A 10,993-nucleotide genomic window follows, 5' to 3' on the forward strand; every position below is an offset into this window, starting at 1 on the left:
TTTCAGGGTGACTCATGATTCATGACTAATTCGTTGATTGGAATGTTAGATTTTAGATTTTTGGAAGAATGTATAAATATGCCTAAGGTAAGGTTTCTGCACCCATGACTTACGGGAACTGTCGGGCGTTCTCTTTTTGTGGTTTTGTGGTTTTTTTTTCTTTTTTTTGAAAAATTCACACATTAAATGCTTTTCATAAACTCCAAAGGAGGAGCTTGAACACATCTACACAGAAATGATGGTGCAAAACAAATAAAAAGAAATCCAAGGACAACACCAAACAACAAAAACAAAAACAATTTTTTTTTTAATAAAGTCAGCCACAACTAAGAATGAGAAAGGCTTGTAGCAATGGGGATGATAATGACCAGAATGAGGAGCAACAGCAGTACGAACCCAATGCACATCCATTTCCTGCTACTTCTTTGATACTCCTTTTCATTCTTCAGTTTTTGGGTCCCATCTGCCACATAATGCGATGCGTTGATCACATGATGCTCGATGTCATCCATCTGTTCTCCCAGAGTCTCCACCATCACTGCCATGTCTAGGAAAATCTGGTGAAGCTCAACCAGGCTCTTCTCCAACTCCTTTGCCACATCATACCTATCCTGAATCTCACTCACCGTTTCCAGCACCTTCCCCCTCCCATGCTCTGATATTGCCTTCTGCAGAAAATTCTCACTGTCCCCATTTGATATTATCTTCTCTATCACCTCCTCTTCTGGATACTCCCCCATCACCGTGAAGTACCGTCTCTCCACTCTCTTTGTACTCCGCCATCGTTTTCTGTCTCAGACATTGAAAATCCACCATCAGATCCTTGAGCTTCCTCTGTAGCCCTTCGTCACCGACGTTCTCGTGTGATCTATTGGAGTACCCTCTTTGTACCTTGAGAGCCTCCTATTGGCAGCATTCGCCCGGTCCATCTCCTCCAACTGGGCTCTAATCATTCTCGCCTTTTTCAAGACTGCAATAATATCTTGATTGATGTTGTTTCGAAGGGCTTTGAGGGCCACAGGGTTGTGGAGGGATTTGCTCTCCTCATTTGATTCTTGTAGCCTCACAAGGATGTCTCGGATGGAACCCATCTCTTTGTGGTTGTGTTGCCATCCAAACAGGTAACAACCCACTAATTCATTCAAATTTCATTGCATTTGTCCACATTGTTATTTTATTTTATTTTTAAAAAAAAATCATTTTTATCTTTTTGTAATACAGTCATCCGCACTACTAACGTTATTTAAAGTTTTTTATTTTTAGCTTTCAGGAAGCATCGGCCTTTTCTGGCTCGGACTCTATGGATGATATTCTATTTCAGCCTTCCACCTCTAATGGTAAGCAACAAGATTCTGCTAAAATGGCCTTTTTGTTAATCCTGTTGAAGTGTGGCAGTTACTGTTGCTACTCTTGGGAAGAAGACTACAATTGTCTCCAGAAGTACTTATTGGAGCTGGAGTTCCTTGCTGCAGGTGACCTCTTACTTTATATCCTCTCATTATATTCCGTTTTCTTTTCATCGGTCCTAATATTTCTTTGTGAGCTTAGCATTTATAGTAATGTCATGAATGTGGCTTGCTTTTTTGCTTGGTTATCATCAATCACAGATTGGTGCAAAATGTCGGCGAGTTTGTCATTACTTTCCCAAGAACGTATCATTCAGGTTTCAGTCATGGTAGGACAAAAAATCAATTAGAGTTTTCTCCTTTTAAATCAGTGACGATAAAATAAGGATATATAGTCTTCACATGACAAGGTTAAATCATGACATGTGATCTCCAATTTTTTTTAATGATGAATAACCTGTGTGATAGTTTGTGTATTGGAGCAAGAGAACTTGGATTCGAATTCTACAAAAGAACACAAACAAGCATCCCATTGAACGAGTTGGATCCGGTGTCCAGAGTGAAAGTCAAAAGGTCGGATTTCATTTTGTTTTGTATTCTGTTTTTGTATGAACATTTATTGCATTATGAGTTCTTCGCTTCTGAGATATTTCATGACGCATGTCAAAAGAACTCACATTCTTTTGTTCAACCAAGCAATGGTAACAGCAGGGCCTTCATTGGGGTAACCTAGGTTGTTCAACTGGTGGGACCCATTATTTGGTAGGCCACCCATAAAAGATGAACCTAGCCATCCAATGAAAATGGACAATTGCAACAAATGGTCCTCTTTTAATGGGGTCCAATCAGACGGTCAGGTTCGTCTCATGGGGTAGACCGGAGCCATCTATCATCGCATCCACCATGTTAGCCCACCGTGTAATGATTTTGGATCATCGAAAGGCATTTCCCGCCTGCAGTTTGTTGGGCTAAGCAAATGCTCGATCAAGCATTATATATTTCTCAACTACTGTTTGCATGCATTCAAGACAACTTGAGATGATTTTGATTTCTTCCTATTCTTTTGTGCAGACTGACCTTTTCAAGTAGGCTGGTTAGTTTGGGGCTATAGAGAAATGGGTAATACTTATTTTTGGATGTGTGCATTAATTAGGAAATTCATTTTTTTTTTTTAAATTTAATGTGAAACGCCAATGGCTAAACACTGTCGGTGAATGGCTTTCTAGCCGACAGCGGAACCATTGATGGTTTTGGCCGGCGGACTTAGCCATCGGAAACGCCGACGGTTAAAATCCATCGGCGAGCAATGCCGATTTCCCTTTTCTCGACGGTCCGTCCGACAGCTAAAAGCTGTCAGGGAAGGTTAATACCGACAGCCTTTAGCCGTCGGATTTTCCCTGTTTTTTGAATCTAATTTTTCAATCAGCGCTTCCAACAAGAATACTTCGTTTAGTTTCATTTCCTCAACCACTAGATCATGCACTAGATTTTGATAATCATGAATCTGGTTTGTGACAGGTTCATTGTCTATCATTATGAAGAAAATAAATTTGCGAGAGCATGTTTCTTATATCGTGCATCTTCTAGGCAGATTTATAAGAAACATAAATATCATACATATCATTAGATATGGTATTTAGAATGTAATGTTTATAATTATTAGCATCTCTAAATTCATTTTCGTTGTTTGGATCAAATATAAATGAATCGAAAAAAAAAAATTGTAAAAGATAATGTTTCCAGTGCAAAAATGATTTTTTATTTCATCTTTTAAAATTATGTCCAGCAAATGGTTTGATTTTAGATAGTTTAATTGTAGTGTTAAATATGATGGTAGCCATGGTTTATAGTTTTTAATGATTGAAATTTGATTGCAACAAGGTTTCCAATCAATTCTAAGATGTAATTTGAACATTGGTTGTAGGAAAGGTTCAAAGAAAAAGAAAATAAAAATTTATTTTCTATTTTCGAATAGATAACAAATCAGTGATCTATTGTTTCCAACAAATAAATTTGGTTTCACGATTGTTGGAAAATAATGTTGCAAACAACAGATGAAATTCAAAAATAGAAAATAAAGTAAATATGACTTAAACAGTTGAGTCAAAGCATGACCGAGTTAGAGACCTATTTTTTAAGAAGCAGAGAGTGAAATATGATTCAAATGGGTTAGGTTTGACAGTGCAGGTATACTTGTGGAGCAAAACCGTTAAGGTGAGTGTACTCTCAATCTAGACCCGGAATCGGCCCGGCCCTATGCGAGTGTGGTTAAAGGCATAGGTTGGGGCTAATGGCATAGCCTCCCAGAGGACCAAATTCATATACCCCCTGAAAGGCGCTCAAGCCCTATGTGAAAGTCCACTCTTATAAACTTGAAGTTTTTTTTTAGTCATTTTCCACATGGGACAGAGAATCACGAAAAGATAAAACTCTTTTTTCAGATCAAACAAAACAAAGTGAGAAAATTTTAAATTTTGAAACATAGTTTATATTAAATTCATTTTAATACAACATAGGGCCCACCCCAATGTGCATGACATTTAATCCATCCATCTGTGGTCCCCTTTGCGTTATCAAAACAAATGAATGACTATGGAATAAAGTTTTAACCGTCAATTTACTTTGTACCCATGAACAGTGAATCGCCTAATTTTTGTAGGCAAAAGATCTGGGCATTATTTCCATCCTTGTGATAAGCTCAGATCTCACACTTTTGTTTCATATTTGCACGTGTGCCGATGAATGAATCGCATGGTTCTACACGCACATGGAATTACCAAACCTCTTCTCTCTTATATGTATTACTAATTGAAGAAGGAAATGATCTCATTGCTGGTATCTTGGATATCAAGCCGTTTAATTCTATGTACCCGACACATATATAAGATCTGGACCATTCATCTGTTTCAACCCCACCATGGATGGAGCGTCCCCAAAAAATCACACAATTCCCCAGATGCTAACCACTGCTTGGAGGAATTTTGAGAAAATCTCAAATGGACGGCTGGAAAGGAGTCCGATGAAAGGTCAACACTCAACGGCAAAAGGTCTTCAACCAGTGGCAAAGATCGTTGGTACATCCATGGTGGGACCCAACAAAAGAACACCCAGCTCCCAACTCATACACGTGTCCTGTGTGCATGGAGGTTGAAACTGATTTGGATATCAACGTTTTTAGACACTATTTTGATGACACCCTTCTGCCAATTTAATTATTATTATTTTTCAATTTGCAATTACAACTAGAGAGAACTAACTATAGCTGTATCAAAACAGTTCTTTAGTACTTTGGACAAAAATGAGTTCAAAAATAGTTGATTCTCTGTATTGAACGTTTTTTATTTTTTTATTTTTTGAATGAAATTTGATTTCATATATGTAAAGAAGATCACTTTACAACTGGACATTTCGGGCAGGCCCAAAGACAAAATGGAATGGGCCCGCCTTTCGTAAAAGCAGAAAAACAAATAACGGAGGCGAGAATTTAGGCAATCCTAAGATTGCCAAAGCCTACTGTGTCTTGAACATATGTGCAGGAACCAAACTGCCCATGAGGTGGCTGTAGTGAGAACATAACACGCAAAAATCATAACCATCCATTGTTTATGTGGGCCACTAGTGTGCTATTAACTTGTACCATTGGTGGACTTTCCAATAAGTACCAATAGCTATAATGGTAATTGTTGGTTGAAAATGACTCAGATTGTTTTTCAAATATTATCCAAATAGGTCCTCATGTTCTTTTCTCATTTGTTTAGCTTTGATAATATGGCGGAGCATGGGAATCATGCGCTTATATTAACCACTATGCATGTGCATCGCATGTAAAACTCAGTTAAATCAATCAATATTTATCATCATCAAAGCCTTATCCCAACTATATAATGGGGTTCATCTACTTAAATCCTATCATGCCATTTCACTTTATCAAGGATCATGTCATGCGTTGAATAGTTGATCTTCAATTCTCTTACTACGTCAACCCATCTGGGCTGGGGTTCCAGTCCTTGCCTAAGTGGTAGACTCTAAGGAGTTTCAACAAGAGGTCTTGGGTTCGAAACCCATAGGTGGTGAAATCCCACTACGGCATGCTTGGGTGTGTGGCCGGTGCGTGTGTAAAAAAAAAAAAAAAACCAGCCGCGTGGCCTTTTCCTTTATCCTTTTATAGCCTTTAACTCGAAATGACTACTAACCAATGACCAAACAATTTACATCAAGTTTTCATCTTATTTCCTATTGGCGTTGTTTCTAAATTCTCTCAAATGTATTTTAGGGAACTCACATGCATAATATAATTAAGGATTGAATTTCTCATCTCTTTTTTCCTTCTTAAATCTCATCTTGTATCTTCTAATATCCTTACTCTATTTGAGGCATAATCTTAAATCATATTGATTGCACAAACGTAGCTGCTTGATTGGCAGCCACCACATGAATGGCTGAAAAGGAAAACAAGTAATGGTTTATTCAAGACCAAATCACTTGGTTTAACATCAATGCAAATATTTGATTATGTTCCATCCCTGATCATGGATAATACAATAGTTTGAATGGTTTGGATTGTTTAACATATGTCATCCATATGTCTAGATGTTACATGTATAATCCTCTTTTATCCTTAGAAGAGAAGTCTCAATTCTTATACTTACACATTTTGTGATGTACGCTTGGTGAAGGCACTTATTACAATGACAAAGACATGGAGCCACTGTCACATTGCTCCTTAAAATCCTATTTTAGAAGCTGCCCATATCTTTACAAGTCCACCTTGGAATAAACTAATTCTACAAGTGCTATGCACCGATGTACGGCATTGAAGCTTTCCAACATGGTTGCCCTACTTTTGGATACATTCAAAATTAAATTATGTAAAAGCATCTTGTAAGCCACTACATAAATGGCTTTTATATTATTTTTTTACGCGCACACACCACAGTAGGTATCATGACCTTGATGTTGAAACTCTACTGCCTAGCCTATCTAATGATCTTATAGGCCTTGATGTTTAAAGCATCCAATATCATCACACTTGGGCTCATGTAATGCACAGGTTGGATAGAGTATAAGCAACAAGGTAGGCCCCATCATAAAAATAATGGACTACCATTCAGATACGTGAATTGAATTGAACGGTTTGAGTGATCCAAAATGTTTCAATCAGCGTGTAGGCTTGTGCGTACTGGACTATTGAATTTGTGCTATCATGGCTGACTCTAATAGCCAGATGTGGGCCCAAATTAACACTTCCGGCATCAATTCCTGACACCCCCTTTATCTCCATCACTCTAGCCAACATAGAACAAAATTTGTTTCCAAGCACTCATAGGTGATAATTATGCTAATTGGAGCCGTGCATAAGTACTTACCCTTAGTGCAAAAAATAAGTTATGCTTAGTTGATGGCTCCTACCCACAACCATTTAATGATTCTCTAATTTTGTCCTCTGGACCCCTTGCAACCATATAGTTCTATCTGGGACTCTCATTGCTTTAACTAAAGAATTATCAAATAGCATTGTTTATACTGACAATGTTCATGATGTTTATGCTGACAATGTTCATGATGTTTGGACTGATTTACGTGATTGATTTTCTCAAAGCAATGGATCTCACATATTTCAACTCAAGTGATCCATCAATTTCAACACACAAGGCCAGTCAATCATTGCTGCGTATTTGTCTTAATTGAAGTCATATTGGAACAAATTTTATTTTAATTCCCATCTCCCAGTATGCACTCGCGGAACTACCCGGAAACTTACTTCTTATCACCAAAGGTAACATCTCATGCATTAGTTTTTATGGGACTTAATGAAAGTTACTTGGCCATTCGAGGATAGATTTTACCTTCTTTTTTTCTTTTTCTTTTTGAAATGAAGTATATTTCATAGATCAGAAAATGTACAACCTTCAGGTGGGCCCAACAAAAAGAGAGGCAGCCGCACCTATCATATACCACGATCTAAACTGGACAGGATATAAACAACTAGCCTACCAGAAAAACAGAAGAAACTCCACAAGCAAAAGGTTAGACAGGAAAGAAAAAAAAAACCCGCTTCCTTCACTGCCGACGGAGAGCTCCCACCCCTGTATTATCTAAGACAAAAGCTCCTCTGACTAACCTCAGAAGCTCGGAGCGGTGAAAGAAAATGTTGTCTGGGCGACGCTCGCTAGCCAACCTCGCTAGCACATTAGCTATTGCATTCCCCCTCATGAAAGATGTGTCTGACCTCCAGATTTAGGTTTCTGGCCTTAGCCTTAATCTTCCCCAAAATGTTCCAAATGATCCAAAGGTTGGGCGATCCTGAGTTCCTCAACTCATCCGCAATGACTTTAGAGTCAATTTCAAGAATGATATTTACAAGGCCAAGGTTGTAACAAATATTGAGGCCATCCAAAATGGTCATAGCTTCCGCATAAGTGTTGGAAGAAGTTCCGTAATATTGGTGAAAAGCAAAAACAAGCCGACCAAGATGGTCCCGGCAAACTCCTCTTCCACCACTCTCTCCTGAGTTTCCTCTTGAGGAACCATCGGTGTTAAGTTTCAACCAAGAATCCAGGGGTTTCGCCCATCTAACAACTGAACGTATGGAGGCAGGGGTGATGAGAGGGGAAGGAAGTCTAATAATCTAAATGATCAGATTTTCAGCCATGGAGTTGCTATCCGGAGTTTGGATAAGGGAGCCGATTTCATGCAGCCAATGGAGAACCTTGAATATGATGCCTAAAGTAGACATTTTGCGACTCTCAAAACGGGCCGCGTTACGGCCGATCCACAACTCCCATATAATAAAATAGGGGAGAAACCCAATCAGCGTCATGACCCAGGACCTGTCACTAGCCAGAGTTGACCACTATTCAATTCGCTGCAGAGTAGAAGCATTTTGGATAGATTCTACTTATGCATCTCCTTCTTACAATAAACAAAGCATACTCTTTACTTCTGCAAGAAGAGAAACAATAAGAAATCTCCATTCCCTACAAACTTTTCGACGATACCACAACTTTGTTAGCAACAAACAATAAATCTAATGTGGGCATTTCTCACGACTCAGTGAAAAATCTTTCTAATGACAGCCGTGGGCGGCATCACCCTCAACCCACTTGTGACCATTGTGGTTGGGTTGGCCACACAAAGGAGAAATGATATGCATTTCATAGTTATCTGGCTGGTCATAACCTCCATAACTCAACTCCTTCCAGATCTGGCACCCTACAACCCCTAAAGCAATATAGGTCTTAATGTCCCACTTCCATTTTCTCCCACTTTTACTTAAGATCAGTATTGCCAGATTGTCTTTGCTTAATAAATGGACTACATGGCCTGAGGTCATTTGACCTATTCTTTATCTTTACTTGACTCATCCACACACTCCACCACACTTTCATCAGTCACATTACCAGCTAGCTAACTTGCCATTGTAACCCATGTGGATCCAACCTCCCTTTCTTCATCCATTTCTCTCACTAATGTCTTGTGCATTCCATGTTTTTGTTTTCACCTTCTTTCCGTAAGCCATTTAATTCATTTCTTAAATTATTCAATTACATTTTACCCTAGTTTTAAAGATGATGATTGGACTGGGTAAGGAACAAAGCGACCTTTATCACTTCTATCCACATTCTTCCTTAACTGCTTTATCTATTGCACACCCACCTTCTCCCATGTTATAGCATCAACGACTGGGGTATCCTTAATAGGGTTGCCTTTATCACTTATCCACTATTATACCTTTTATTACATTTTCTAGTACATTTCATTATAATGTTTGTTCGTTAGCCAAACAATCTTAGCTCCTTTTTTCTAGTTTTATTTGCTATTAACATATTTTAATTAATTCATTGTGATATCTGGAGACCATACTCAATGTGATATCTGGAGACCATACTCAATCCCCTCACATTTTGAGCTTGTTATTGTTGGGAAGCACAAAAATTGAACCCTCAAGATCTGACGGTCTACACAAGTTTTGGAACCCTCACAAAGCAGAAGATTGATGCTCCAACGGCCCGCCTATCTATTACTGGAGCAGATGGATCTATTCACACCTCTGATCCTACGGTATAAGTGACCCTGGATCACGATCTATGGATTAGATTGCCCCAAGGACAAGCCAAAATAGACAGACTCTAGTGCACACTATCTCTCTCCGTATACCCTCGGTATTTCTGATGATTCAATCAGAGAGAGCGTATCCCTTTTTTATAGGAAAGGAAGGAGACATCAGATGAGATAGGATGAAATCATATCATCCGGCCAAATCTCTATCTCCTATCATATTTCAAATTCAAAGTTGAATTTGAAATCTCAACCAAATGGAAAAGGCCGGAAAAAGCCTAAACATGTGGGACCCACCCACTAGTGATTGCTCACCAGTAGGCCCCACTGGCCTATGTCCAACATCTCCCACTCAATCACATTGTGGGATAGGCACAAAAATTTGTCCATTTAACTCGCCTAATAACAATCAAAGACCAAACATCGCAATCAAAAGAATCGGAGGTGTGGGACCAGCTGGATCACTATAATCTTCTCACAGGTGCTTAAGTACTAAGTAACCACCTAACTAGTATTCAACAACCCAAGCTTTGCAATGCCTGTCTTAGTCCGCATGACCACACCGGATGGAGTTGACTCCCGACCTGGAGTACTCGGCCAACATACACACTTATCCAACTTATCGAGTTATTCTGAAAACTTGATTTTTCACAAACTTCAACTAAAACCAATTTAAAGCAATACTCACATATATATACTTTTTAAGAAAAAATATTGTTTGTAAAAGTCTAATAAAAATAACTCGATACTGCCGGCAGATAAGTCTTCAAGTGCGTATTTATAGTTCTAGAAACTTGGTGTAGCTGTCATGGGATCTTCTCCACGCAGATGTGTAATTTGGAATTAATCAAGCTGCTTTCCTAACATAACTGAGTCTGGCCAATCAAGGACCTTTCGTCATAGTACACTAAAGTAGCAACACTCAATCTCATCCTCATATACACAAGAGGAGGGTAGCTAAGGACACAAAGAGTCACCTACGAGACTGGTTACTCGCACGTTGCAATGATTATATTGAATCAAAGCAATCTGTAGGTAAAAGGTCTGAGTATGTGGTTACAATCTACGTCGTAAAATAGACAATACTAGGTGAATGTCGGGTCTACAATACACAGGTCATTCTATATGAGGTACGACTCATCTCATAACCTCATAAACTGGCTATAAATTCAGGCCATAACATTTGATCGCAGGTAACGTAATTGTGCGATTATGTTATTTGACTTTATCAGTCTCATCGTCAATCTTAAAAGATTGTAAGCGGATACGACTCACTCATATCCTCTTCCTTTATTATTCACAATAAAAGAAAGTTCATACCTCAATGTATAAATATGGCCCCAAATGTACCTCTATTGTACATTCAAGGTTGGTCGACCCATGCGAGTGGGTGACCGGCCTGCCGACAATAATAGAAATCATACGTGATTTCAAGGTAAATGCTGATGATCTACTTGCCTAGTTTATATTAGAGTTCAATACTGAATAAATGGAATGTGTTATTCATTAATGAAATATCAAAGGTATTACAAAACAACTACATCACTCAAGCTTTCCTCAATCCCATCTGCCTGACATGAACCTGAAAT

The 10,993-nt window shown here is 38.7% G+C and overlaps 1 pseudogene; it reads right to left on the reverse strand.

Moving 5' to 3' along the window:
• Window positions 1-326: 326 nt before the first annotated feature.
• On the reverse strand, window positions 327-1,520 carry LOC131249566 (syntaxin-111-like; annotated as a pseudogene).
• Window positions 1,521-10,993: the final 9,473 nt, after the last annotated feature.

The sequence above is a fragment of the Magnolia sinica genome, chromosome 6, assembly GCF_029962835.1.
Source record: "Magnolia sinica isolate HGM2019 chromosome 6, MsV1, whole genome shotgun sequence".
NCBI classification, from domain to species: Eukaryota; Viridiplantae; Streptophyta; class Magnoliopsida; order Magnoliales; family Magnoliaceae; genus Magnolia; species Magnolia sinica.